The sequence below is a fragment of the Crinia signifera genome, chromosome 2 (genome assembly GCF_055691185.1).
Source record: "Crinia signifera chromosome 2, ASM5569118v1, whole genome shotgun sequence".
Classification (NCBI taxonomy): Eukaryota; Metazoa; Chordata; class Amphibia; order Anura; family Myobatrachidae; genus Crinia; species Crinia signifera.
This window is the reverse complement of record NC_139218.1, coordinates 236,152,811-236,177,104: the sequence shown is the minus strand read 5'-3', so window position 1 is coordinate 236,177,104 and position 24,294 is coordinate 236,152,811. Positions and strand designations below refer to the sequence as shown.

Genomic DNA, 24,294 nt, shown 5'->3' with positions numbered 1-24,294 from the left:
GTCAGGTGCAATGGCATGTGATGCGATAAGCCCAGGGCGGGAGAGCAGTGAATAAATTACTTTAGATCGCATTGCATCGCATCGCACGCATTGTATGGCATAAGTACCTAGTTTTCATTCCATTTTTTACGCTATACCATCAGCCTGGGGGCCACCTCCTGGGGCCCCGGGGACAGCCCCGGGCTTCAGCCTGGGCAGGGGGTAACCATATCCTGGTTACCACTCCCCCAGGGCCCCTGCCTGGGCCGATCAGTCATGGGTATAGTGTTTTGGCTGGGGGAAGTAGTGTAAATGGTTTCCCCTGGCTGTGGCATTACCCTTCTGGCTGTTTGGACACGATGCTGGTTACCAAAATTCAGGGGACTCCTAGTCATTTTGGCCCTTGAATTTCTAAAACCAGGACCAGCTCTTTTTTACCCTTTAGAAGCCTACACGGATCTGATTGATTCGTGAAGGCTGCTGATTCATACGTATAAGAATACGAATGGATACGGCTGGCTAAGCCATTGAAAAATATGAATCCTGTAAATACGGCAGATTAGTAAATTTGCCCTATTTACGAGTCCATACGTACGCAGGATCGGACGTATACATTTTCCCCATTGTCTCACTCAGAGGAGCAGTTATGGAGTTGGAGGAAATTTTTGCTTTACTTCCAAATAAGAATCACATTCTCCGTTAGCAATCTCTCAATACTACCCATTATAGCCGGCCTCTGTTGTGAAAATATAAAAAACATTCTGCCTTATTTTTAGTTAGGGGAGACCTTACCTGCTGTTTTCAACAAACTGCTCCAGAACATTTGTTCAAGTAAAGCCAGATTCATTGAAGGGGATGGTGATTTGTAGCTCTTGCTATCACTGTCTGACTTTGAAGGGGTTGAGAGATCAACATAACTCAAGATGTTTGATATTTAAGGTTCACATTCTGTTTAGCTATGGGGCTTTTTACCTTTTTATAAAATAACAGCTTACTGCATCTGTACTCTACTTTCTGATTTTAACAGAATTTTCGCTTATATTATAAAGTATTATACTTCTTTAATATTAAAATATCACACAGTGCCACATTTAAAAAATCCGGAAAACATTACATGCAGTTTGTAACACAGCAAATGGAATGTGCAATATGAAACTGTTATAGGAACTGCCCACCAAGATAATTCAGTACTTGTTTCCTAGCACGGCGCCCTGATTTCCTACATACGGCACCATAGGGAAATCGCATCAACGGGCCATTATAGCGGCATGCGATGCTATTTTTTAATGTAATTTTTTCTATCCTCATTGTACCCCACTATATTGCATCGCAAAATCGCATGATTACTTTACATGTATTCCACGTCCCCTCGCAGGGCTCGCTGCGCTCGCCACGCTTTCGGCTCGGTGGCTCACTGCGCTCACCACACTATATAAAATCAACTCCACACTGACGTGGATAGTGGGGTAATGAAAAAGTCAGAGGACGCGTTCTGCCTCCCCTCACGGGGCCTGCTGCGCTCGCCACGCTTCGGGGTGGCGTGGATAGTAGGGGGGGGGGTGCGTTAAACCTTTTTTTGGGACATACAATCATATTATTGTATACCTAATGTCATGGCATCACACACCCTATACAATCGCATGCAATTAAAAATCACATGCGACCGCATGCAATTTTGCGGCAGATGCAATGCGATAGCCTGGGGCTGAGAGAGCAGTGAATAAATTACATAGGAAAATCGCATCGCATCACAGCCATACCATGCGATGCGATTTACCTACGCAGAATAGCCCACTAAGCAAATAGCTTAGTGGGTGCCGTTCTAGGAAATAAATACTGATAATTCAGCTGTCAGAGCTTGAATAAATTATACAGACTTAAAGTATCCCTTTTATTTTGGTTATTTAAATTATTATATGTGGGAGGCACAGGAGAGTATACTCAGCCTAAACCACACACACACACACACAGCAAAGCCTGAAAAAATTATACAGATTAAAATAACCCTTTTATTTGGGGTTATTTATTATATGCGGGTGGCACAGGAGAATGTACCCAGCTCTCACACACACGGCAAAGCCTGAAAAAATTATACGGATTTAACCCTTTTCATTGTGTATTGTGTACACTGGACTGTCACTGGACTTATACGGCTGTACTACTGGACTTAAGGGCAATACCACTGGGCTAGCAGTACCACTGGACTGGCAGTACCACTAGACTGGCAGTACCACTGGACTTAATGACAGTACGACTGGACTAGCCATTCCAACAGCAGTACCATTGGACTAGCAGTAACACTGGATTTAACAGCAGTACCACTGGACTACCAGTACCACTGGACTTAACAGCAGTACGACTGGACTTAATGGCAGCACTAGACAGCACAGCACTACTGCATGGACTTATACAGCAGCACAGAATACCAGCACAGTACCACAGGACTGGACTGGACAGGACACCACCACTGTGACCAGGTCACCACCCCACGCCTGCTTCCCAGAGAGACACACATAGACCACCTCCCTCAACCCTCTCCAATGCTGGTGTGAAGATGGCACAGTTGGGACATATATATAAATATATATATATATATATATATATATATATATATATAATACACAATATCTCCAGAATTTGCGCTAAGCTGGATCGGTCGCTTAATAACACTTGATCCCCTACTAGAGAGATCCAAAAGCTAATATCCAAACCAAAAGTGTTATATAGCGCCCTGTATAATTATCAGGATACTTCCTGTCTTTCCTTTATAATACCAAATTCACCATAAACAATTTCAAATAGAAAACATTTATTTAAAACATTTAAAACAGAAACCTCATAACAAATCTTATGGAAGGTTTTTCTAATACAGGTGTGTTCTTTGGATTATGGATCACAATGGTTGTCAATGGTTACCCAACGCGTTTCGTCTCTTTATGAGACTTCATCAGAGGTGAACAGTTTTGTAATAGATCTACAAAAGTAGAACATAATTTTAAAATTTTAAAATAACATAACATAGGAAAGACAAATATAAGTATATATATATATATATAATTATATATCAGATTCGAATTTAGATTTGAATTTGAAGGGGAAAGGAGAAGAACAGAAGAGGACAAAGGATATAAATACATTTCGTTTGACAGACCGTGTTTTGTCACATAATAGAATATTAGTGGGGAAACAAGAAAAACTCTGCACCCAAAGTTGATACTTAATGTGTAAAACACCACTCTTTAACATGTGATTTGATAAGATGGTACTGTACCTTAATAGGTCTTTTATCATCAATAACTTGGTTATTTTGTAGTATTATAAGGTCCGGTTACAAGCTCAAGCTTTTTGCTAGAAATGGATATAAATATAAATGTAAATACATGGGTCTACTTATAGTCCCCAATCTAGTTTAATGGTAATTAATAATTACCTATAGTACTATACCTTAATAGGTCTTTAATTAACAATAGCTTTGTTAATTTGTAGTAATATAAGGTCTGGTTACAGGCTCAAGCTTTTTGCTAGAATGGATATAGACATAAATGTAAACACATAGGTCTACTTATAGTCTCCAATGTAGTTGAATGGTAATTAAGAGTTACCTGTAGTGGATAAAGGAATGTGATCCTGAATCTTTCTATTATGTAAATGATCTCTAGGCAATGGGCGGTTGCCCGTATTTGAAACTTGAAGAACTTCTGTTAAATTTATTCTGATATTTAGGTACCTAATAATGTATGACCAAAAGACATAGAGAACTTTTACTGACTCCCATATTATAATTATCCACTAAATGAAATTAGATGTAGCTTTATATACATACCATTAATAGAATTATAGTGTTCTTAACTCATAGTTAGATTACAATTTTAAAAAGTTTTAGAATATAATCTTTGAAGTGTAGTCCCCTTATAGAATACTCGGGATTAAACTGTGAAATAGATAGTGATAGAAATTACAATTAATTCTAATTAGTGTGAATTAATTAAATAGAGGTCATTAATAAACTATCATACCTCCAATTTCCAATATGCGATCTCCTTATGGAACACATGAGTGAAGATGTGGTCCAACAAAAGACCTACCCAATGATATAAATATTTCTTAGTGCTTCCATTAGGGTGTTATAATAAAATAGTTATAATGAGTAAGAGTATATTACCTTTCTGGCTCCTAGAGGTGTGTGCTCTCCTGTGTCCAAACACCAAGTGAACTATTAGCTGTCCTAGCCAGGGTATATATAGGGAGTGACTGGTGACATCACTTCCTGTTGGATATGTTTTACCAATTTATGGTTTTTAAGTTTATTTATTTGAATAAAGATAAAAAGTGCTAGTTTTATTACTAATCTATGTTAATGCGTGTTAGCTGTGTGATGAACTACTGTTTTAGAATTTTTTAGTCTTTTTTTGAAACTACATACAATTAATAATCTTTAAGTGGTGTTCATTTTTATTGGTATCTCTAATCCTAAATGTATCAAGGCTTTTCGCCTTGAAAACGGGATTAATATCCCTATATATATATATAGATCCTGGGTCCGGCACTCCCAATGACTGCTGTAATAGCTCCGGTGCACTCACATGTAGAGAGGTATAGAACAGCTGCGGTGCGGCACTCGGAAAAATTAAACAACACGCTCTGCGATATAGCAACGTTTCAGTGTATTATCAACTGTTTTCAAGCAACCAAATACATACATATAACACACATTTATACCTGTATCCTTGCCTCTTGTTCCGGGAGTCCATGCCGTCTGGAGGGAGCCGCCGACCTGTGTCACATCCGCGCACAGCCAGTGACATCATCCCATTCCCCGGCCTGGTCCTCGCAGCTGCCGGGCCTCTGTTGCTAATCAGCAGGGACGCTACAAGGAAAAGTACGAAAAATACACAAATTGACATCTAGTCATCTTTGATTACTTTCCAAAGGACTCTTATTCGTGCCATCCACCAGTTTGACAAATTCCAATGGAATGTCGAAAAACATGCTTTGCATCGTAAGTTAAAATTAAAAGAATTATTTTTTTCACATCCACCAAAAGGGAATAACTCCGCCACCTCAAGATAAGAAATTACCAGAAAAAGCGATATGCACCCCCTTGAACCTTTGACCCCCTGTCGAATAATACCAGCATAAAAACATTTGTCAGGATGCTGAACCAAGAGGTCAATGAATTATCCCAAAAATCGATCCAGCACCACCATAACTTAACATCTATGGAGAGATCTGCCTTAAAATCTTTGTCAGCTAATAAAAGCCTAGTGATCCGGCCTGCAGACAAAGGCGGAGGCATAGTCCTACAAGACCTACAAGACTACAGGGTAGAAGAGGAGAGACATCTATGCGACAAAGAAGTCTATCAGCCTTTATCTCGTGATCCCACAATTATTATTGGATCTATTAAAAGAAGCCATCAACACCAATTTAGTCAGTGAAGATTGGGTAACAGCACTAGTACCAGACTTCCCAATTGTCCCGCTTTACAATACAATCCCAAAAATACATAAAAATGCTGAACACCCACCCGGCCGCCCAATCATTGCACGTGGGTCCCTGTTTCAGCCAACAGCTACTCTAATGGACACATTATTGCAACCGCTTATTGCTCAAGAATCCAGCTATCTGGGAGACACTGGACATTTTTTTTATTAAAAATCAAGGACCTTCCTAGTTACCTAGGGAGTGCTGGCTCATAGGCATAGACGTGGTGAGTCTGTATACTTCAATTCCCCACAAATTCGGACTAAAAGCGGTGGAAAGATTTTTGGTGAGAAAAAATATATTTTCGGCACAGCAGGTCGAAGTCGGTATTAAATTATTTAGACTTATCCTCTTTAATAATTTTTTTAATCTACTGTATGACGACAAGTTCTTTCTGTAGACACGGGGCTGCGCTATGGGATCTAGCGCAGCCCCGTGTTATGCCAATATAGTAATGTTTGCAATAGAGGAAGAACTATTTTTTTATAATCCTCTTATCACATCTAATATGTTATCTTTTAGTCATTATATAGACAACTTGTTTGTGGTGTGGATGGGGCCAAAAGAAACATTTGAACAGGCCATATCGAATTATCATGCTATGCAAGGACCTATATCCTTCACTTTTGCTATGAGCCAAACGGTAATGAATTTCTTAGATGTTCAAATTTTTGTCAAGAAGGGTATCAATGATACCACTGTATACACCAAACCAACAGATATAAATGTATTGCTTCAAGGTAATAGTTGTCACCCCAAAGCTCTCAATAGGGGTTTACCCTTCTCGCAAATGATACGCATTATGCGTATCAATAATAACATCAATGTTGCTATCATGCAAATTGACAGTTTAATAGTCAAATTAAAAGAAAGAGGTTACACTGATGACATTCTTCAGAATGCAAAAAAGAAGGCGTTGAAGCTTGACCGGAACAACCTTCTGGTTCCTAAATATCCTGCCCCCGGTCTTCACTACCCTGGGTGAATAGATATAACACCTCTTCCCCAGTGTCATACTCTTGTCAAAGGATGTGTTGAACTCCACATTTGAATGTGTCTATGCTTAAATGCTCGTTGCTAAATATTTTCTATAACATTAGTTACAATATATTTTTTTGCGAAAGTTTGTCAGTATTGATACTAACATTGCTGGCAGATGAGGTTTCTTGTTTGCAAATATTTGCTGTGAGATTTATGGTAAAAGAAGGAATGGCATATGAGGAAAGAGGCCCCTGCATGTGGGAGCCTACTGCTGATGGAGAACCGTAGCGTGGAAAGATTTTTATATGGCAAAAAATAATTTACAATGTGTGTCAGGTGGGGAGTTTGACTGTGGCGGTACACCTGTCAAACCGTAATGCCGGTGTCCTGAGGTGAGCTCTCCGTGACTTCCCATGGAGCAGAAGGCTTGTTCCAGGGTGTGCGAGATTAGATAAGACAGTGTAGTATATTTTTTAATGGATGTAATCATTTTAGATGCATAGTGCAGGGAACCCATTTCCCTTTTTATTTTATAGACATGCAGGGTATTTGTTTTCTGCTAGCCTATAATAACAAACGTCTTGCTTGCTGTCTCATATGAAGATTGATATTTATGTCTATGGAATGCCATTTTCACCTTGTCATTAAAGAACGTGTTTCTTCTTGAACCATTATGGATAAGGAAGATATGTGTTTGGATTCTAACCATTTTCAATTCTCAATAAGGGCAGATGTTTCCATATGGTGCCAAACTGTATGTTCTTGTCCAGCAATTATTTCATTTATCCACCTCCCGTAGTCATGCTCTAGAAATGTCATTGCTATCATTAGTAGCAAAATAGTCCTCACGAGAAGACTGTAACACAATAGGTGCAGTAGGAGCTAAATAAAGCACCACAAACACATTCTATATGTAAAGCATGGAATATCTAATATTCTAAAAACCAGAGTGTAATCAGACCAAGTGGAGGGACATATACAGGTAGCTGATATATGCAATATGAAAATGTGGAACTGATTGTCTGGAGTATAGACAATGCGGGTTGGATACAAATAATTGCAATCATCTGGATGTTTTAAAATCCAAATAGCTATAAACCTGTGGTCAAAAGTTGTGTCTTACACCGTTGGTAAGTATTGTATGAGAGGGTGCCCTGAACCTGCCTCTGGAGGCATCCAGACAAAAGATTCTCAAACTTGGTCCTCAGGCACCGCCACCTACACAGTTCATGTTTTCCAGGTCACCTATAGATTCTAAAATGTGACAGTCGGTGCACCTGGTGACTTACATGGAGAACATGTGTGGGGTCCTGAGGACCAAATTTGAGAACCACTGCACTAGAGAATCCAACATCCAGTTCAGGTCACCACTATGCAGAGGCAGATGCACACTTTTCTGTAAGGGCATTATACTGTAGTAATCCATTATATGGGTCCCTCCCTGTCACTCAGCTATCTGTAGAGCATATAAGATCATTCTACATTCTGATTGGTGTACAGGTCCAATCATTCATGAATTAAAGTGTCGAAATCCCCTACTATTCTGGCGAATGACCAACACCATACAAACGTATGCGGACCGGACATCTAACTCTGCATTCCAGAACTTGTAGTGTCCGAGACGGGGGTTAGGTGTCTTGTCCGGGGGGATGCCTGTAATAACTTTCACCAGGGACATGGGGAAGGGGAGATTACAGCTTTCCTGTGTGGTCTGGACCGTTCCAGATTTTGCTACATGCCTGGAACCTACAGGGAGGACTTATTCTCCCCCTCCTCCTCTCCTTGTTGACAGCTGTCACAGGCAGCCCCCCTGGACAGGACACCCCCCGGACTGGATACTACAAGCTCCGGAATACAGAGTTTGATGTCCGGTCAGGCACTCTGGGGTCTTGTCCGGGTCCGTTTTTTACCCATACCCCATGTAGTTTACATCTGCAGCCTCCAGGCAGCCTGAAAACCTTGATATTAAACCAAACTAGGGGGCAGGTGCTACCAAATCCCAGATCAGCCCCCCCCCCCCCTTCTGTTCCCCAGGTTGGTCACTAAAGTGCAAATGAGCATTTTACAGTCACAGATTTCTCCAGCCCTCTTCTACATACAGTTTATTCACATTTTTAATAATACATCTCAGCTTATGTTCATTGTATGTTTGCTGCATATTCAAAATGAACATCAAATGTGACGTACAATCATTTTAAACATTTTACTATCTCTGCTGTACAGTAGGTATGTTTGTGTATGATGTTAGTATATTTTCCATGTGTATACGAATCACACACAGTATGTTAGCTATGCATACCCTGTATCTATTTACAACCTATTTCTCTCCATGCCACAAACACAAGAATGTGCAGATAGATTTATCAGAAGACAGCATGGCCATAAACAGAGGAAATCCATTTGTTTCCCCATCTCTTCTTCTCTGGATGTAAAACGATAAACGAGAAATAGAAAATGTAAGAGGCTTGGCAGTAAATTTATTTAAAAGGATTAAGGGATGATTTGTTTAGTGGGGGCAGGGAGTATAAAGAACCATATGCTGGGATTTACTGCTGAGTGGCTAGCTTTTCTCTCCACTCCTCTGTTTGCCACACTTTTCTCTGTAGGGTACACACCAGCACAGCATACACTTAGCTTTCAGAAAATAACGTCAAATTCCAGGCTTGGATTACACTTAAAAACACAGGTTTGTGAAGGCAATTTCTTGTGACGGTGTATTGACATAAATAATAATTTATTTTCTATGAATAATACAGCAAAAAGTTATGAAAATATATATTCTTTAAATGCTGTATTTTGACTGGCAGCTTTTTGTTTATTTGGCCCTAAACTCCTGAGTTGCATTTCTGTCTTTGTTATTGGTTTTTACAAATAATAGAAAGAGAATCAATGTTCCCAACCCTGACCAAATATAAGAAACTAAGGGCCTTATTCTAGTTCATTCTTAGAGGCAAATTCATTCTCAGATGGACAAAACTATGTGCACTGCAGGGGGGCAGATGTAACAGGTGCAGACAGAATTAGATTTGGGTGAGTTATTTTGTTTCGGTGCAGGGAAAACACTGACTGCTTTATTTTTACACTGCAACATAGATCTCACTTTGAAGAAAAACCCCACCCAAATCTAACTCTCTCTGCACAAGCTACATCTGCCCCACCTGCAGTGCACATGGTTTTGTCCATTTAAGAAGGAATTTGCCTCTAAGAGTGAACTAGAATAAGGCCCTTAACTTCACAAGTTTGCTTACGCTGGATATACACTGTACGATATTGCTAACAAACAATATAGTTAATGGTATCATTGGAGCTCCTGAATGACACACTAAATGGTATCGTTAACAATATCGTTCAGTGAAGACACCCAGCACACATGGCGGCACCCCTGGAATGATACAGCATACTTAACAGTACCCTTGCAGTAAAAGGATTTTTTTTTCTTTTAATAAAAAAGGGCAGCACTCTGCACTGATACGGCACGCATGGCGGCACCCCTGGACTGATATGGCACACAAGGCGGCACCCTAGAATTTTACAGCACACAAGGCGGCACCCCTGGAATTATATGGCACACAAGGGGAACCCCTGAAATTACACAGCACACATGGCAGCACCCCTGGAATTATACCGCACATACGGCAGTACCCCTGGAATTATACCGCACACATGGCGGCGCCCCTGGAATTATATGGCACACATGGACTGATACATCACGCTTAACAGCACCATTACAAAAAAAAACAACACTTTTTTTTAAGGAAAAAAAGGGGCAGCTCCCCTGGATTTATAGGACATACATAGTGGCAACCCCTGGACTGATGTGGCACACAGTGCGGCACCGCTGGACTGATATGGCACACAGGGCAGCCCTGAAGTAAAAAGAATAAAAAATTCTTCAAAGAGCCGCTTAGTTGTGGTCCCCCACAGCAGTCCCCATATAGTGCCCCCTTTAATAGTGCCCCATGGCACCCTTAGTAGTGCCCCCTGAGTAGTACCCCCTTAGTATTGCCCCCTTAGTAATGCCTCCTTAGTAGTTGCTCTCTTAGTAGTGTCCCCCATAGTGGTATATATTTATTTATTAGCAAGAAAAATAAGTTGACTGAAATATGGCGCATACATAGGAAAAATCTGGAATGTTCTAGCATTGTTTGGCTTTACTTCTATATGAGTAAATTAAAACTTTGATGACTAAATTTAAGGAAATTGTATACTTTTATTATTAGCTTGAAATGAGAAACAATTGACCAGATTATTTAGTGGCTTGGGCTTGCATGGAACATCTAAGAGAAATCAAGTTAAAGTTTGATGAAGGAGGTATATTAATTCCCTACTTACTGCAGTGACTGATAATGTTCCACAGCCTGAAGCTGTCTAATTACTTTGAGGTAATTGATGGGATGGCAGAGAGTATTCACTGGGAAAAAGTGGAAAAGTATAGAAAACTATATTATCACTTACTTCCATATACTGTACCTTTGACTTTTCACTGAATATAAAATATATTGTTCGCTTAATGGATCTTGTGGTCTTTGGACAAAAAACATATCACTGGACTTTTGATATGTTGATACAAATTAGGAAGCTTCAGAAGAATCCTTATGATAGATTGATTGGGAAAATACATCTTAAAGTGGAAATAAGCTAATTTTTAGATTCATTTTTGAATCCTTCAGATCATTTCAGTATAGGAGACCCATTTTTGGATAAATAAATACACTATGCTATAAATGCACTATAGGGCAGTGCAATGGTGCAGTAATTAGCATTGCTGCCCTTTTACACCAGGTGCTTCTCCTTGAAAAAAAGATGTGGCCTTATGTTAAGGGATGTGGACTTGCTGGTTAACCCCATTTCATCACTCAAGGGGTGAGGGATATACCTGTCTGCCCATGGAGATTAAATGGCTGCACTGCTGGCACCTTCACTGTTGCAGGAGCCAGGTGCAGCATGTAATGTTACAATGCAGCACCAACCTCCTGTCACTGAGAAGGAGTCAGCATTTTGGTGTCACCCCTAAAAGGGTGATACATAGGAATGGCCTGCACACCCTAGTGACGCCACTGGTGCAGCCCTTTCGTTGAGTAGTTTGTATGCTCTCCACAAGTTTTTGTGGGTTTCCTTTTGGGTACTCCAATTTCCTCCCACAAAACATATTGGCAGGTTGACTGGATTGTGACAAAAAATTCAAACCAGTATGTGTTCCTGGGTAAGTATAGATTCTAATCTCCATTGGGTATAGATTAATGCTAATGACTAAGGGGCAGATTTATTAAGCTTGGACAAGAGATAAACTGGAGATAAAGCGGAGAAAAGGTACAAGGAGATAAAGCACCAGCCAGTCAGCCATGTTTGAAAAAGACAGTTGGGAGCTGATTGGCTGTGCTTTATCTCCTTTTACCTTTTCTCTGCTTTATCTCCAGTTTATCTTTTGTCCAAGCTTAATAAATCTGCCCCTGTATGTTTAAGTTGTGTACTGTGTACAATATGTTAAACATATTAATAACTGTTAATAAATAACAATATTCCGAACACACACATACATTAGAAATTTGTATTTTCATAGCATTTTATGTGCTGTAACAGATATCTAAATATATCTCTATATTTCAAAACTCCTCTCTAGTTTAAAGACTTTATCTATTTTAATACAGTGTCACTAACAATGTTCCTGCATTGACTGCTATTGCTGCAGGCTCTAAATTCCACATACTGTAGTTCATACACTACAATTTGATGAAGTTATAAGTTCATTTCCCTTGAGCTTCCCTGATACCCTTATCTTACTATGTGATGCACACAATTTAATATATTGTATTAAAATACCCTCACAAAAATCACTAAAAGAAGAACAAATTGAATGGAATATTTATTTCAAAGTGAAAAAACAAAATCTGTTGCAAAAGCTCTGAATACCACAACTGTCCTTGCATGTATCATAAAGGCCACAACGTGCAAGAACGAATACTGTATGCTATCACACATATTGGGCCTTATGTAGCAGGTGCATGTATGTATGCTGGCTTGCAAGTGATTCTAGGAAGATAGCTTGTATTTTTAAAGAAGCAATATTTTAAAAGGCAAAACAATGTTGTTTTTTTGTTTATATTATTGTCGCATTAAAAAAACAGGCTAACTTGTTGGAATTTTGCCTATGGGAGGGAAGGAAGGAAAGGAGGGACATTCAACCAGCAATACTGTAGTTTGTTTAATCCAGATGCTACAGATAGAGTGAGGTATATAAGAATCAGTTACATAATTAGAACTGAATACTTACAGATGACGGTCAGAATACCGATAGAAAAAATCCCGTCTGCGGTCCGGTAGTATACTCATACCTCCCAACTGTCCCGCTTATCGTGGGAATGTCCCTGTTTTTTGGGACGTTCCTGAGTTACTCCTGCAGCCGGCAGTGTCCCGAGGTGGGTGGGGGGCAGTGGGAGTCCCCCTGTCACCCGGAATAGACACTGTGCGCATGAGCATGTGGGTGTCCCAAGTCCTGAGGACACAAAGTTGGGAGGTATGTATACTTACTGTACCTTCCGCCTGCTCCCTTAACCGTCCCTTCCTATAGCCTAACCCTAACCTTCAGTGGCGTAAGTTCGTTTCAGCTGCCCAGAGGCAAGATATATATTGGTGCCCCCCCCCCCCACACACACACACACACACATACAACCCTATATAACCTTATATAAAATATATATTTCTGTTTAGATAGATAGATAGAACACATATATATATTTCAGAACTAAGCCACAGAAGCAATATCGTTGGCTTTTAACCCCTTCCCGACATTTGACGTACATTTACGTCATGGTCGGGATGTACTTCCCGACACATGGCATAAATGTACGTCATGTTTTTAAACTGTCACCGCGTCTATAGACGCGGTGACAGAGGGACGATGTCTGCTGTCCCTGACAGCAGACATCTTCCCTCATTGCCCAGGGGGGGCACCGATGCCCCCCCCCTCAGCGATCGCTGCGATTGGCTGTTCAAACGTGAACAGCCAAAAGCAGCGTTTACTGTGTTATGTGTATAATTTTGACTCTGCTGCCCCCTAGTGTCCAAAAAAATTAAAAGCAGGTTGAAATAATGATGTAATAATAAAGTATACATATGGTCTATGTTAGTTATTAACTATTTTGAGTGGTATGATTATTTGTCTCACAAGCAGAAAATTTAACATTTTGCAAATTGCAAAATGTTCAATTTTTTTACGACATTTTAGTATTTTTCACAAAAAAAAACAGACTGTATCGACCAAAATTTACCACTAACTTAAAGTACAATGTGTCACGAGAAAACAATCTCAAAATCACTGGGATAAGTAAAAGCAATAAAAAGTTATCCCCACATAAAGTGATACATGTCAAATTTGAAAAAAAGGCCTCTGTCAGGAAGGCAAAAACAGGCTGCATCGGTAAGGGGTTAAATAACTGATTTAAACTTCCAGGGGGAGGAGAGGTGCCCCATTGGAAGCAGGAGCCCAGTGGCAGATGACTCAATTGCCTTCCAGAGTTCTGCCTCTGCTAACCTTCCCCCATTCAGCATAAAACGAACCCTCTCTGCTAGTTGCTAATCCTAACATTAGTTCCCCGCAGCCAGGATACAAACCTCTAACCCTGCAGCCTATACCTAACAAACCCTTCTATGTGCCTAACCATAACCCTCCTTCCATGCAGCCTAGTAAGTATCCTTCTAGTACCTAAACCTAAACATTCCTCCCCCCCTGCACTGGCCTAATGGTAGTCCAGCCTGCATACTTAAGTTTGCAATGCTGGCAATTGGGATTCTGACAGTTGCATCCATATCTATAGGTGCCCATACATGGTACAATTATTATATACAATTTGGACTAGATCGCATCGCATAGGTGTTGCATTGCAATGAGATGAGATCTAGTACAAAAATTATGTGCAGCATATACATTTTGAGCTGTGCGATGAGATGTCTGACGGGAGCGCACATCTCATCTCACCCAACAATTGTACCGTGTATGTGAACCTTCGGTCTGGATTCCGGTGCTGATCTAGAGGCCACAAGTCGGGATTCTGGCATCAGTATTCTGAATGTTGGCATCCCGTCCATCGGCATGTTAACCGCATAACATTAGAACTTTGGGCCTTATTTTGGTTCATTCTTTCTGACAAAATCCTTCTTAGATGGACAAAACCATGTGCACTGCAGGGGGGGCAGATGTAACATGTGCAGAGAGAATTAGATTTGGGTGAGTTATTTTGTTTCTGTGCAGGGAAAATACTGACTGCTTTATTTTTACACTGCAATATAGATCTCACTTTGAAGTAAAACCCCACCCAAATCTAATTCTCTCTGCACAAGTAACACCTGCCCCACCTGCAGTGCACATGGTTTTGCCCATCTAAGAAGGATTTTGTCAGAAAGAATGAACCAAAATAAGGCCCTTTGAAAGACAATAGCCCTTATTCAGATCTGATCGCAGTACAAATTTGTGTTCAAAATGGGCAAAACCATGTGCGCTGCAGGTGGGCCAGATGTAACATGTGCAGAGAGAGTTACATTTGGGTGAGGTGTGTTGGAACTGAAATCTAAATTGCAGTCTAAAAATAATGCAGCCAGTATTTACCCTGCACAGAAACAAAGTAACTCACACAAATCTAACTCTCTCTGCACATGTTACATCTGCCCCACCTGCAGTGCACATGGTTTTACCCATTTTGAGAACAAATTTGTACTGAGATCAGATCTGAATAAGGGCCAATGTTCCACCCAAGAGAGAAAAACCTATTGCAACTGGCTTTGAGAGTGAATGTACCTTTTACTCCCAACTGGTTGCACCATAGTAGCTTTGCCCCCTGCAGTAGTTCATCAAATCATTTTTGTTGTGTTGATGGGTTACATTTACGAAGATGGGAGTTCTATTTCAGATTGGTATTGCTATTGGCAATCAATCAGAATCTACTTCTTATTTATTTAGCACCTACTAGAAAATAATAGATAAAATCTGATTGGTTGCCCATAGCAACATCCCATCTGAAATAGAACCTCCATCTTAGTAAATAAACCGGTACTTGTTTCCTAGCACTGGGCCCACAATTTTGATTGTATTACATCTTATACAATCGCAATGGGGGGTGCATTTAACATTGAAAGCACCCATCAGGGTGCTTGTACAATTAAAAATCGCATCGCATCGCATGCCATTTGCTGGATATTTCATTGTACAAGCACTCATCGCACACCACTAAGTATGGTATGCGATGGGCGCCGTGCTAGGAAACAAGTACCAATAAACCCAAATGAATCATTATAAAAACCAAAAAAATTGACAGTCATGTTGAAACCTAACATTCCTTTTCAAGAGACACCAATGTAAAAAAAACTGCTGAATAAATAAGTAGTAATGCAATTACATGTATTTCCAAAATGTATGTTACTTTACTATAAGTACAGAATTTGAAAATTTACATTGAAGCCCAATTTCAGATACTATTTATGAGGTCCTTCACTTACACATGGCTAAACACCAACAGGACCTCCTTCACCAGCAATAACGTCCTCCTAATACACACAGTCCTGTATTGGTTGATTCCAGCAAAGACAAATTAATTGTGTTTGAAGAAGAGGATGAGAGTGAGGAATCTGATGCTGAGGATGACATCTTGTTAAGGCAGTTTGTACACTTCCAATTGCCAGCAGGGCTGGTGCTACACACTCAGCGGCTCCTGCGGTGCAGGGAGGCACCGGACTGAAGAGGCGCTCAAGCCTCTCCCTGCACTACCACTCTGCTTCTGCCTGGACACGATGCCTCCTGTAATGCGCCTGTCATACAGACAGCAGTGCCGGAAGCACAGCAACAACGCAGAGCTGACTACCGCATCGGCTATCACTTAGTCAGTTCTTCCCCACAGCAAGTGTCCCAGTTACCAGTATTTTCAGCAATAGCCTGAACACCGCTGGAGCAGCTGCAATGTTGCTGTGCTTTGTGCTGCCTGTGTGACATGAGCAGGACATGCCTGGAGCTGCAGCTACAGCATGGACCAGCCCTGCTCTCTCTTCACTGCCTGGGGTAGGTGTACTGGGCTTGCTGCCACCAACCCCAAAACTGCTGGGAAAGGGGGGAGGGGTAGGTTGTCTGGTAATAAACACTTGCTGAGTGCTTTCCCCCTAGACCACCAGGGAAAGCAGAGTTATAATAGATAAACTGCTTATTTTCAAAGTAATTAAATATTCTTATCTAAAACCACACAAATTAAATGTACGACATCGTTGTTTTTTATATATATATTTATATATATATATATATATATATATATATATATACACAGATGGAGTACTTCCCATCTTGGCAGGGGATGGCGCTGGCGATGCCAGCCGCCATCCCCCGCCAGCGCCATATCGATGGCGAGAAGGGGACGCGCGCGCACGAGAGGCGCGCGCGTCCCCTTCCGACGGCGCTTCCAGCCGCTCCCCCGGGTCACCGCCGGCTTGTCGGCGGTAACCCGGGGTCCCCGCCCCCTGCCCGCACCCCCCCCTAACCTCCCCTAACCCTGTCCGTCTCCCTGAGGCGGAGACGGACAGGGTTTCCGTCGCGCTGGCGACGGAGACTGAGACGCGCGTGAGACGCACGCGCGTCTCATTATGATGGATGGCGAGGCTGCTGGCGGATCGCCAGCGGGGACGTTCTGGTGATCCGCCAGCAAGGATGTAGCCTGTTACATCTGTGTATATATATATATATATATATATATATATATATATGAAAAATACAAAGTTCAGAGTGCGCTAATGAGTAATAATACACAATTATGAGAAAAAGGTTTTTAATTTAATAAAAAAGTGCCCCATGGGCAACATATAATGCTGGTTCCCTGCATTTTTTGAACCAGGACAAGTCCAAGAGCCCAGTGCTGGTTTCTTAAATACAGGGGATCCCCACTATTTCCCCCTTATTTGGGGAACCAGGATCAGCTTAATGAGCCTAGGGCTGGTTATACTGGGGGGGGGGACCCCACTCAGATTTTTTTTCAATTAGAACAAAAATACACACACTCCCATTACTAAAAAATTTGCACATTACCATTACTAAAAATCGCTAGAAATCGCAAGTGATTTCTGACTTTTTATTTATACCCTATTACATTTGCAAATTTCAGGAAAACATTGCACATTTTAGCTGTCACATCCTATTTTCCCCAATGAGTCACAGTAGCATTTGGGGTCCAGAAATATACAAGTAGTAGTAAAAGGGATTAGAGAACTTTCCATGAGATTTTGTCATTTTGTGAAAGCTGCTTTCATAGCAAGAAATTCTATACAGTATCTTCAGTTCCTCAATTTTGTTTTGCTGGTAAACATCTCCAGAAGAGCATGAACAGGGAACACGCAATTAATCACCTTTTATTTTTGAAAAAAAAAAATAGCTTTTTCTAAAACATCTGTCTCTAAGAGAAATGGCAGCATGGGGTCCGGGTGTACTATTATTTGAGCACTTGTGAAAGCTTTCTACAAAGTGATGAAGCTATAGTTACAGTACATGTGTGTCAGAGTCACTTTGGGAGCTTCAATCTTTGCAATATTTCAGATTTGATGGTAATAGTAAAGCAAATGAAACATTGAGCCATTTCCTATCTTTTATAGCTGACTTTTTGTCAGTACCTTTGGCATAGGTGTGCGCACACTGAGTGTTAGGGGTGCACAGGCACCCCTTAATGCTATGCCTACCCTTATGAACCCCTCCTGCCGCTAACATTACCAGTAATACCTTTTACCAAAGACTTGCTTTTTACAACTGTATTCCATTAAAAGAAGCGCCCATCAATCAATTATGTGTGTTTTGCTTTGGTAATTGTACTAGACCATTGTCATATCACTACATACTGTACCTGCGTCATACATATATATTTTTGACTTTATTTGCATGTACTGTTACGCAGAGTAATTGGAAGATTAAAAGTGAAATAGGCAGGAGATTATGTGAGTCTGGGAGAAATTTTATATTGTAGCGAGTGCCAAAAGATGATGGTAGACACGCCTGATTGGCGGTGTTAGACATACCAAAAGGAGCTGTGTTAGACATGCCCAATAGGCGGTGCACCCCCTAATAAAATGAGCTGCGCACACCTACTGTATGACCTTTGGCTTTAGTAGGATCCATTTCTACACATTGCAGGGAAATGGTATTGCCAAGGAAGTCCAATGACTCAAAGGAATATCTTGCCAGTTAAGCAAAGATTTTATTCTTGAAGTAGATGTCCCAGCAAAAAAATGACTTTCTTTTAGTACACAGGATTGTCATACAAGTAAGCTACTATAAATTTGCTGTTTCTTAGTTGAAAAGGTCAGAGGACATGATGCATAATGTGAAATGGCCTTATCTTGGTCAGGATGCGTTGCCTATCTGCTGTGTAAACTATGCAATGTTGGTCTAGTGATAGTTCACCTTGAGAAGCTATGAAAAAGGTATTGGTCACTTGCTTTCAATGAAATTGACCACATGCTGAGAGAGAGGGGATACATACAAATAAGTATGTGCCTTTGGCTTTTATCTTTGCAGGGGTGGATTGGCATGGAAAACCAACCTGGGAAATTTCTGGAAGCAGCCTTGATGAAAGTGGGGTCCTCCTCATGGTACCTAATTCTCAATTGGACACAGTTGCAGCTGTCCTTGTGTATTTTCCTGCAGTTATGTCTATGACTTTATTTTAATTCCACTACAAGAATTCTGTGGTGTCATGGGCGTATTGGAAATTAAAGTGGCCCTGAAAAAATGCCACCACCTGCCCTCTAACCCACCCACACTAGCATGCCACCACTCTATCATCTAACACACCCACAGCACCAGTCTGTCATCCTCTATCCTCTCCTAGCCACAAAGGGCCCCTTATGCACATTGGCCCACTGGGGCTTTTGCCTATTACTTCTATTACCATCCGTCCCTGATGCTATAAAGCAGGTACAGAACTAGCAGAGGATGCTACAGTAGGTGATTGCTTTTGCTCTTCGTGCATGCCCTATTATGTGTCCTGCTATACTCTACTTGTGTACCATTCCTTGTCTACGTGCTTCTCTACTTTTCATCATGATTTCATGTACCAATCCTGGCTTGTTTTTAACTACAGACTTGGTTTTTTCTTCTACGGTACACCTGTTTCTGTGTTTCAAACATGGCTATTTCATTACAATTTAGTTCACTGCCCTTTGAACTGCTTCCAGGGGGTCATTTTAAAAGGGCTACTAATATACAGGGGATTCCCCTTTTTCTTTAAGAAGGACCTTCATTAGAGAGGCCTCTACCTTACTCTAATATACACTGCTCAAAAAAAATAAAGGGAACACTAGCATAACACATCCTAGATCTGAATTAATAAAATATTCTTATTAAATACTTTGTTCTTTACATAGTTGAATGTGCTGACAACAAAGTCACACAAAAATTATCAATGGAAATCAAATTTATTAACCCATGGAGGACTGTATTTGGAGTCACACTCAAAATTAAAGTGGAAAAACACACCACAGGCTGATCCAACTTTGATGTAATGTCCTTAAAACAAGTCAAAATGAGGCTCAGTAGTGTGTGGCCTCCACGTGCCTGTATGACCTCCCTACAATGCCTGGCCATGTTCCTGATTAGGTGGTGGATGGTCTTCTGAGGGATCTCCTCCTAGACCTGGACTAAAGCATCCTCCAACTCCTGGACAGTCTGTGGTGCAACGTGGTGTTGGTGGATGGAGCGAAACATGATGTTCCAGATGTCCTCAATTGGATTCAGGTCTGGGGAATGGGCGGGCCAGTCCATAGCATCAATGCCTTCATCTTGCAGGAACTGCTGACACACTCCAGTCACATAAGTTCTAGCATTGTCTTGCATTAGGAGGAACCCAGGGCCAACCGCATCAGCATATGGTCTCACAAGGGGTCTGAGGATCTTATATCGGTACCTAATGGCAGTCAGGCTACCTTTGGCGAGCACATGGAGGGCTGTGCAGCCCCCCAAAGAAATGCCACCCCCTTCCCTTTACTGACCCACTTTCAAACCAAACCGGTCATGATGGAGGATGTTGCAGGCAGAAGAACATTCTCCTTGGCGTTTCCAGACTCTGTCACGTCTGTCACATGTGTCACGTCTGTCACATGAACCTGCTTTCATCTGTGAAGAGCACAGGGCACCAGTGGTGAATTTGCCAATCTTGGTGTTCTCTGGCAGATGACAAATGTCCAGCACGGTGTTGGGCTGTAAACACAACCCCCCACATGTGGATGTCGGGCCATCATACCACCCTCATGGATTCTGTTTCTGACCATTTGAGTAGACACATGAACATTTGTGGAAACTCTGGAACAAAAACGGACCTGTTGGTGCTGAACTTGTATGTCTCCTAAAAAAATTGTGTAAGTGATACAATCAATAAAGAAAAAAACAAGTTGTGATAGGGAAAATCCCAAAACTCGTACCAAAGCTCATAGTGGAGTAAGAGTGAACAGGTGTATAAAGGTATCTTTAGGCTTTAAAGGATCACCCGTGTAAATGGCATGCGATGATGTAACAATTTATTTATTTATTAGCAGTTTCTTATATAGCAATAACACAGATTCCACAGCGCTTTACAGAGAATATTTGACCATTCACATCAGTCCCTGCCTCAGTGGATCTTACAATCTATATTCCCTACAACATGTACATGCACACACAGACGTTCTAGGGTTAATTTTTTGGGAGCCAATTAACCTACCAGTATATTTTTGGATTGTGGGAGGAAACCAGAGTACCCGGAGGAAACCCACGCAAGCACGGGGAGAATATACAAACTCCACACAGTTAGGACCATTGGTATTGAACCCATGACCTCAGTGCTTTGAGGCAGTAATGCTAACCATTATACCATCCGTACTGCCAATGCCAGGCTTCAGTGCATATAGAAGCCTACTGGCCATCTTTAGATGGAATTGATGTCGTAAAAAAGAAAATAAATTGTGTAATTGACACAATCAATAAAGAAACAAACAAGTTGTGATACGGAAAATCCCAAAACTCGTACCAAAACTGACAGTGGGGTAAGAGTGAACAGGTGTATAAAGGTATCTTTAATCAATTATTGTATACAATATTGTATACAATATCGCATCTCATCGCATCTCGCTTTTGCGATGAGATGAGATCTAGTACAAAAAGTATGTGCAGCACATAAGGTGCCCATACACGCTGCGATTTCAGCATCGCACCCGCACCCGCACAGTACAGTACATTGCATCGCATTGCATCCCCTTCAAGTTCCAAAATCGCATGGCACCTTAAAAATTCAAACGCACAGCACATGAATATCGGTGAACATGAATGTGGGCACCTATACTTTTTGTACTAGATCTTCTCTCATCGCAAAACCAAGATACAATGAGATGTGATATTGTATACAATATTGTATAGAATAATTGTAATGTGTATGGGCACCTTTACACTTGCTCCTCTCTGCCATGCCTGTACCAGCTCATGCCACTGGAACCTCCCCTGAGACTCACTCTTTTCATATTTAGGGATGAAATTATAATTTTAACCCCTTCCCGACATTTTACGTACATTTACGTCATGGCCGGGATGTACTTCCCGACACATGGCATAAATGTACGTCATGGCTTTAAACTGTCACCGCGTCTATAGACGCGGTGACAGTTTAAACATGTCTGCTGTCCCTGACAGCAGACATGTCCCTGCATGCCCAGGGGGGGCTGCGATGCCGCCCCCCCGTCGGCGATCGCTGTGATTGGCTGTTCAAATGTGAACAGCCAATTACAGCGTTTTCTGTGTACCGGCGAATAACGTTCGCCGGTGACACAGGGATCGGTGGTGATTGGTGCTGTAAAGTACAGCACCAATCACCACGGGGTGTAAGGGTGACACTGGTGTCACCCCACCTCACCCCACCCGCCCCCAAAGGCCGTGATTGGTTCGTCGGACCGACGAACCAATCACAGCCATGGAGGGTGATTTAAACTAACGGTGACTGCACTGCAGACGCCATTCCGGTCTGGAATTGCGTGCAGTGCGGTCACCGTGCCTATCTGCCGTGATATACTGACCTGATCCTTGCAAATACTTACCTGATCACTGCTTGTAGCGTGCTGGATCTTGTTACTTCTTGTGACTTCCTGTGTTGTGCTGCTGCAGTGTGATCGAGTTATAGATAGAGAGATAGAGAGACATAGAGAGAGATAGAGAGAGCTAGTGACAGAGAGTGCTATATTTTGTGCTGCTGCAGTGTGATAGAGTTATAGATAGAGAGATAGAGAGAGATAGAGAGAGATAGAGAGAGATAGAGAGATAGTGACAGATTGTGCTATATATTTTTTATATATATACAGCTGTACTGCGTGTGCAACTGACTGCTGCCCCCCCCTTTTGTGCTAAATTAACTGATCAACAACTTTTTGGGGGCGCAGGTTTTTTTTTTATATATATATATACCTGTCAGTGCTGCTGCTGCAGTGTCATAGAGTGATAGATAGTGAGAGATAGAGAGATAGAGAGAGATAGTGACAGAGAGTGATAGAGAGTGCTATATTTTGTGTCTGCTGCCCCCCTTTTGTGCACCCCCAGCAACTTTTTGGGGGTGCAGGGGTTATTTTTTATATATATAACTGTCAGTGCTGCTGCTGCAGTGTCATAGAGTGATAGATAGTGAGAGATAGAGAGAGATAGAGATAGTGACAGAGAGTGATAGAGAGTGCTATATTTTGTGTCTGCTGCCCCCCCCTTTTGTGCTGATCACTATATCTGAGGTGATCAGCAACTTTTTGGGGGTGCAGAGGTTTTTTTTTTTATATATATATACCTGTCAGTTGCTGGCAGTTGCACTGTCAGTTGCACCAAAGGTTGTGCACCTGCTGCCCCTCACTGGTAATCAGTGTCGCATCAGTGATCACCTTTTTTTTTTTTTGAGGGTGCTGTGGGGTCTTTTTTTAATTTTTTTTTTACACACACTGTGATTTTGTGGGTGTCCTGTGGCCACTGTGCGCTGATCAGTGACGTACATCACTGATCAGCTTTTTCGGCACAGGGTTGATCTATTTTTTTTTTTTTTTATCAAATTCCTGTTGCCTTTGAGCGCTGTTCAGTGACGGACGTTACTGACCAACATCTGTGCTCAATTTTTGGCGCAGGACCTTTTTTTTTATTATTTTTTTTCTGCACTACATACACACTATACACTACATACTACATTTAAATAAAGTTTGTACCCCCCCCCCCTACACTATACACGTGTTGAAACATTTCACTACCAGAAACACAAAAATAAAAATGGCATCCCAAATGTCATCCCAGTCATCCAGAAGAATGTATTCAGCGGAGGAGGCATATGCCATGCTTGCCTCTGACTCTGACACAGCCAGTGAGGCAAGCGGGGAATTTGAAGGATTCATCTTAAGCTCCTCTTCCTCCTCTAGTGATGAGGGACCCCCTCAAAGACTCCCCCGTAGAGCAGCTGAGACCCCCCCCCAATAATTGATCTCGTATGGACCCCACCACCAGACAATTTTGAGCCCCAGGTTCCTGAGTTTTTGGCCATCCCAGGAATCCAATTTGATTCCACAGGTCTCAGAGAAATTGACTTTTTCAAATTATTTTTCTCTGATGATTTTATAAATTTAATGGTGGACCAAACTAATTTATATGCCCAGCAGTTTATTGCTCAAAACCCCACGTCATCATTTGCTAGGTGGACCCCTGTAGATGCAGTAGAGATGATGACGTTTTGGGGTCTGGTGTTTCATATGGGCATAGTAAAAAAGCCAGAAATTAGGCAATATTGGAGTACAGATGTTCTGTACAGCACCCCACTTTACCATATGGCCATGACCCGGACTCGTTTTGAGTTA

The 24,294-nt window shown here is 41.5% G+C and overlaps 1 long non-coding RNA gene across 1 annotated transcript in view; it reads left to right on the top strand.

Annotated features, from left to right (window-relative positions):
* The window catches only part of LOC146058999 (uncharacterized), a 90,429-nt gene extending 71,317 nt beyond the window's left edge, over nt 1-19,112 (top strand). The window contains exon 3 of the long non-coding RNA XR_014470088.1: nt 18,977-19,112. This is a non-coding gene — a long non-coding RNA (uncharacterized LOC146058999). The remainder of the gene's footprint in view (nt 1-18,976) is intronic.
* Nucleotides 19,113-24,294: the final 5,182 nt, after the last annotated feature.